The sequence below is a fragment of the Octopus sinensis genome, linkage group LG23 (genome assembly GCF_006345805.1).
Source record: "Octopus sinensis linkage group LG23, ASM634580v1, whole genome shotgun sequence".
Classification (NCBI taxonomy): Eukaryota; Metazoa; Mollusca; class Cephalopoda; order Octopoda; family Octopodidae; genus Octopus; species Octopus sinensis.
The window spans coordinates 32200301-32207800 of record NC_043019.1 but is presented as its reverse complement, the minus strand read 5'-3'; the positions used below and the strand labels follow the sequence as shown (position 1 = coordinate 32207800).

The following is a 7500-nucleotide window of genomic DNA, read 5'->3' as shown; positions in this document are numbered from 1 at the left end:
GTGTCCTTTATACAAATCCATAATTTTTCAGTTGGAGGGCTCGCACTTTCTATGGTCATTCAAAACCATCCAAGGGTGGTCGTGCACATATTTACATTTCCCCAGTCACCCCGCAAAGCCATTAAAAAATTCAATAGAAGTGACTTTTTTGTGAATTTTCTGTCCAAAACCCAATCAAAAAGCCCGAAACTTGATACGCCAATTGAATGCCAGCTAGTTGTATGTGATTGGTCAGAGATTTGGACAGTACTCGTGCGTATGTGTGCATGCACGTAGCTCTATATGCATGCACTAGCACTATGACTCGGCAACGCTGGGTCATAGTGCAAGTAAATGTTATTTATTTAAAGGATACAATACATGTCTTTACAGCTGCCAAAGGTGTCATGCAGCAGGATTGAACTCAGAACAGTGTGGTTAAGAAGCAGGTGTTTTACTACACAATCATATTATATTAGAAACATTTTGTCTGGAGTACTCAGTATACACTAATCCATTACAATTCTCTCTAATTTTGGCACAAGGCCAGCAACTTTGTGTTTTACTGGTACTTTATTCAATCAACCATGAAAGGATGAATTAATGGCACAGTTGACCTCGGCGAGATTCAAGCTCAAAATAAAAAAAGGAGGCAGAAGAAATATTGTTCTATATTTAAGAGATGAGGAATTATGTACATTATTGACCTTTGGATATTTGTCCTCATCTTGTTTGTTGTTAACACAACGTTTCAGCTGATATACCCTCCAGCCTTCATCAGGTGTCTTGGGGAAATTTCAAACCTGGGTTCTCATTTTTAAGGTATTTTTCGATATTATTATTATTGTTACTGTTCAGGTCACTGCTTGGAATCGAACTCAGAATCGTGGGGTTAGTAGTCCACACTCTAAACCACTACACCATATGCATATTGTGTTAGAAGAAATGTTGTTAAGCATTTTCCTTGATGAACTAACGATGCCACCTCCTCACCAAAACCCGTTTTCGTTTTGTACATGACCCTATGCATAAGAACTGACCAGGAGCTATATATAACCTGGGGAATAACCGAATAGCCATGTGCACTGATATACCCTCTACCTTCTCCAGGTGTCTTGGGGAAATTTCGAACCTGGGTTCTCATTTTTAAGGTATTTTTCGATATTACTATTATTGTTATTGTTCAGGTCACTGCTTGGAATCGAAATCAGAATCTTGGGGTTTAGAGCCCACGCTATAAACCTCTACACCATATGCATATTGTGTTAGAAGAAATGATGTTAAGCATTTTCTTTGATGCACTAACGATGCCACCTCCTCACCAAAACCTGTCTTCGTCTTCTACATGACCCTATGCATAAGAACTGACCAGGAGCTATATATAACCTGGCGAATAACGAATAGCCATGTGCACTGTGCAGTGTGACTGAACCTGGAACCACGCGGTTGAGCGGTGCACTTCTTAAATACACAACCATTCCTGCAGCTACACACACAACAAACTCTTCCTCTCGCTCTCTCTTTCTTTCTCTCTCTCTCTCTCTCTCTCTCAGCTGCAAACTTGTTTTGAAGCAAATACCAACAGAATCAGCTGAATGCCAATTAACATTTGGAAGAGATTAAGCATATACCACACGCATCCACACGCAAGTGCTTATGCAATTATAATGCACGTGCAGGAGTGGCCATGTGGTACAAAGCTTGCCTCCCAACCACATGGTTCCAGGTTCAGTCCCACTGAGTGGAACCTTAGGCAAGTATCTTCTACTATAGCCTCAGGCCGATCAAAGCCTGTTGTGTATATATGTATATATATATATGTGTGTGTGTGGTGTGTGTGTTTGTGAGTATGTGTTTGTTCCCCAAACCATCGTTTGACAACCGATGTTCATGTGTTTATGTCACCCATAACTTAGCAGTTTGGCAAAAGAGGCTGATAGAATAAGTACTAGGGTACTAGGCTTATAAAGAATAAGTCCTGGGGTCGATTTACTCGACTAAAAGGTGGTGCTCCAGCATGGCTGTAGTCAAATGACTGAAACAAGAGTATATATATATATATATATATATATACTCTAAACCACTACACCATATGCATATTGTGTTAGAAGAAATGTTGTTAAGCATTTTCTTTGATGCGTGTGTGTGTGTGTATATATATATATATATATGTGTGTGTGTGTGTGTATATATGTGTGTGTGTGTATATATATATGTGTGTGTGTGTGTGTATATATATATATATATGTGTGTGTGTGTGCATGTATATATTTATAAAAAAGTACACTTTTTCTTCAGAACTTCAAATAGCAAATATTTTGAAAGGAAAAACAGGGGCTAAGGATACCAGCTGATTGAGGAGAGATGTGTAACTCTGAGTATTGAAATTAGGAGTCATTCAGATACAATGTGTTGTATTAAAGAATACTTTACACTGAGTTATGTAATTTATTGCTTCAGGTGAATTAACACACACACACACATTCTTTTATTTGTTTCAGTTATTTGACTGTGGCCATGTTGGAGCACAGCCTTAAAGGGTTTTAGTCAAAGAAATCAACCCCAGGACTTATTCTTTGTAAGCCTTGTGCTTATTCTATTAGTCCATTTTGCCGAACCGCTAAGTTACAGAGATGTAAACACACCAGCATGGGTTGTTAAACAATGTTGGGGGGACAAACACAGACAAACATACACACCGACACACACACATGTATACGATGGGCTTCTTTCAGTTTCCGCCTGCCAAATCCACTCACAAGGCTTTGGTCGGCCTGAGGCTATAGTCAAAGACACTTGCCCAAGATGCCACGCAGTGGGACTGAACCCAGAACCATGTGGTTGGTAAGCAAGCTACTTTATCACACAGTCATTCCTGTGCCTATGCATGACAAGCTTCTCTCAGTTTCTGTCTACCAAATCCACTCACAAATGCTTTGGTCAGCCCAAGGCTTTAGTAGAAGACATTTGCCAAAGGTGCCATGCAATGGGACTGAACCTGGAACCCATGCAGTTGGGAAGCAAGTCTCTTACCACACAGCCATGCCTGTATATATTATATGCATACACACACATAAATTTCTTTACTACCCACAAGGGGCTAAACATAGAGGGGACAAACAAGGACAGACAAAGGGATTAAGTCGATTACATCGACCCCAGTGCGTAACTGGTACTTAATTTATTGACCCCGAAAGGATGAAAGGCTAAGTCGACCTCGGCGGAATTTGAACTCGGAACGTAACCATGGATGAAATACGGCTATGCATTTCGCCCGGCGTGCTAACGTTTCTGCCAGCTCGCCTTATATATATATATACATATATATATATATACATACACACACACATATGTATAAACATGCAGATACACAAATAGTCAATTAGCACATTAAGAAACAAAAAAAAAAAAGGAGAAAAACAATATGTACAGGACAAATTAACAAAAAAAAAAAGAAATAGGAAAGAAAGAGAGGAAAGAAATAAAGAAAGAACAAGTGATTCTTATTTGGAAGAAAAATGAAAACAAACTTGACAAGATACAAATGAGAAAGATGTTTACTACTACTACTACTACTACAACAACTAATAATAATAGTAGCACGAAAGAAGAAAAAAAAAAATCTATTGAAAGCAGATGTTCTCCACCACATTTTCGTTGGTTTGTTTGTTATGTATTAGAACTGCAATGTAAAAGAGTATGTTTCTAATATGTTTATGACGACGACGACGAAGGTGATGATGATGATGATGATGATGATGACGATGGTAATAAGTGATAAAAAGAAAAACAAAATAAAAAAGAAATTATAGATAACAGCTGTGAGTTAGTTCATGTGGCTGTTTTTTAAGAGTAATTATGGTGTCATTCCAAGTCATTAAAGGTATTTTTAGGATACTATCACCAACAAACCACCACCACTAACACCACAACAACAACAATAATAATATAATAACAAGAAACTCTGCCACTGTTCACACTGGCAGCAATATCCTCGCCATCGCCATCAACAATCACTAAGTGAGGCCTCAAGGTAGTCATTCCTCAACCTGCTAGAAATAACAGCCAAATTTTCCTCCCCCCCCGTTTCTTGTTTTTTTTTTCTTTTTTGATGTTGTTGTTGTTGTTTTAAAAAGAGTGAGAAAGACCACATTAGATAATGTAAATCCAAGATATGATGTCTGAATAATAAATAGTTTAAAATGGATGGATCACAGCTGGAATGTCTTTGAATACAAGTTTTTGTCTTGTCTGGGGAGGTGAGCAGGGGGGAAGAAATAAACAACTACCACCACCTCCTCCTCCTCTACCGTATCCCCACCCCCTAATTTCTCTTGCTCTCTTAGTTTGAAGATATCACCATAGAGCCAGAAATCCTTTAAAAACAGCAAGTGGCAAATAATGGAAAGACGGACAGGACGGGACGGGGTGGGACGGATAGTGGTGGCAATGGGGATGGAGGTAGCTGATAGACAAACAGACAGACACAAGCAGTTTTGCGGCTAGCAAATAAGGAGGGGGAAAAAAAAAAGAAGAAGAAGAAGCAAAACCTTATCTGTTTATCATTAAATGCAATCAAAGCATGAAGGATTTACAATGTAACTGGAAAAAGAGAGGAAGACAGACAAGAGAGTCATGTAGTCTTTCTGGTTTCTCTACAAGAATTTCCAAAACAGTCACACGTGCATGAAGAAGATGGTAACAAAAAACAAAAAGAAAAAAACAAAACAAAATAAAAACCCCAGCAAAATATGAAAAAGGAAATCAGGGCAGTGACTGATTTCTGTGTTTGTCGTTGTGCAGGGGATTAGGGAGGTGCAAAGTAACCTCCCCCCCACCGCCAAAAAAAAAAAAGGGGTCTACAAGTAAAGCCTTAATTTAACCCTTTTACTCTTTTACTCATTTCAGCCATTTGACTGCGGCCATGCTGGAGCACTGCCTTTAGTCGAGCAAATCGACCCCGGGACTTATTCTTTGTAACCCCAGTACTTATTCTATCGGTCTCTTTTGCCGAACCGCTAAGTTACGGGGACGTAAACACACCGGCATAGGTTGTCAAGCAATGCTAGGGGGACAAACACAGACACACACACACACATATATATATATATATATATATATATATATACGACAGGCTTCTTTCAGTTTTTGTCTACCAAATCCACTCACAAGGCATTGGTCGGCCCGGGGCTATAGCAGAAGACACTTGCCCAAGATGCCACGCTACCCACAAGGGGCTAAACATAGAGGGGACAAACAAGGACAGACAAAGGGATTAAGTCGATTACCTTGATCCCCAGTGCGTAACTGGTACTTAATTTATCGACCCCGAAAGGATGAAAGGCAAAGTCGACCTCGGCGGAATTTGAACCCAGAACACTTAATGGCAGACGAAATACGGCTACGCATTTCGCCCGGTGTGCTAACGTTTCTGCCAATATGCTGTCATTATGCTGATCCTACATTGCCAAGGAGATTGGCACATACAAAACCTTTATTGTGGTCTCCAAGCTTGCTAGAAATAGCAGCTAAATCTTCCTTGAATTATGCCATTACAAGTAAAAGAAGAAGCCGTGTGGTAAGAAGCTTGCTTCCCACCCACATGGCTCCAAGTTCAGTCCCAATGCATGGCACCTTGAGCAAGTGTCATGGGCATATGGCGTAGTGGTTAAGAGTGCAGGCTACTAACCCCAAGATTCCAAGTTTGATTCCAAGCATTATTTCTAGAATGACATTGTAGGGTAGGTGTGAAAGGCCGGATTTGGCCAGTTTGAACATAAAACAAATAAAATATTGGGCCAGATATGACCAGTTTAAACCTTTAGCATTTAGATTACCATCTCAGATGTAACGCTTATTTATTCACAATGTTTTGAATTAATCATGCATTATCTCATAGATTTGAGATTTGAATGATGCAATCAACAGTGTAGGAAAGGTATGAGAGGCTAAATCTGCAAGGTTTAAAAACGAAACAGGCAGAATATGCATGCCAGATATAGCCTGTTGAATGTTAAAGGGTTAAACAGATAGAAAAGTTGGGCTGGATATGGTCAGTTGAAATCATCATCATCGTTTAACATCCGTTTTCCATGCTAGCATGGGTTGGACGGTTCGACTGGGGTCTGGGATGCCAGGAGGCTGCACCAGGCTCCAGTCTGATCTGGCAGTGTTTCTACAGCTGGATGCCTTTCCTAACCCCAACCAATCCATGAGTGTAGTGGGTGCTTTTTACGTGCCACTGGCACAGGTGCCAGGCAACGGCCACGATCAGTTGGTGCTTTTTACGTGCCACCGGCATGGAAGCCAGTCAAGGTGGCGCTGGCACTGGCAACGTTCGGATGGTGCTTTTTACGTGCCACCGGCACAGGGATCACAACTACAATTTCCAACTTGACTCAATAGGTCTCCTCAAGCACAGGGTCGAAACGGTGTTCCTTTACTTGCCACCTGCACAGGAGTCAGTCCAGCGGCACTGGCAACGGCCAGGTGCCAGTATTAGGATTTGGTTCAATTTCGATTTCACTTGTTCCTGAAGGTCTTCGCAAGCAGAGTTTAGTGTCCAGTGAAGGGAGGTTGGCATGGGTGCCAGTCGTTGGATGTGGTTTGATTTCAAATTTTGAAATACTAAAGGATAATCCTTCAGCATTCAGATGCTTATTTATTCACATTCTTTTGAATTAATCATGCATTATTATCTCATGGCCGTTAGGTTTCTATGATGCAATTGTTTATTTCTAGAATGATACTGAATAGTAGGCTTATGGGTCTGGCCAGGGTGAACATATAACAGTCAAAATATTTGGGCTTGATATGGCTGGTTTAAATGCTAAAGGGTGAAATCACAACATAACCAAAAAAAAGGTAACAGTTTATAGGTGCAGGAGTGGCTGTGTGGTAAGTAGCTTGCTTACCAACCACATGGTTCTGGGTTCATTCCCACTGCATGGCACCTTGGGCAAGTGTCTTCTACTATAGCCTCAGGCCGACCTAAGCCTTGTGAGTGGATTTGGGAGACGGAAACTTAAAAAAGCCCGTCGTATATATGTATATGTATGTGTGTTTGTGTGTCTGTGTTTGTCCCCACCAACATCACTTGACAACCGATGGTGGTGTGCTTATGTCCCCGTAACTTAGCAGTTCGGCAAAAGAGACCGATAGAATAAGTACTAGGCTTCCAAAGAATAAGTCCGGGGGGGGGGGGTGAGTTGCTTGAGTAAAGGCGGTGCTCCAGCATGGCCGCAGTCAAATGACTGAAACAAGTAAAAGAGTAGAAAAAGAGTTACATACAGGGGCTAATGCTAGCTAGCTACTGCTAAACTATACGCTTACAAATCCAGGGTCCCGTGTCACAAAGCGAAACTAGCATCATTATGATGTGAGACAAAGAGAACAAAAAAAAAAAACAACCAAAAGTATACTCTTGTAACCTTTTATGGAACTGTGACAAATTAGAACTCGTTATACTACAAAATATCACATAATTAATTAAAAAGTCAATTGTTTTTTTTTCCTCCTTCT

The 7500-nt window shown here is 40.5% G+C and overlaps 1 protein-coding gene across 8 annotated transcripts in view; it reads right to left on the bottom strand.

Moving 5' to 3' along the window:
* LOC115223373 (eyes absent homolog 1) overlaps window positions 1-7500 on the bottom strand; it is a 441365-nt gene that overhangs the window by 191186 nt on the left and 242679 nt on the right. The window lies entirely within an intron of this gene.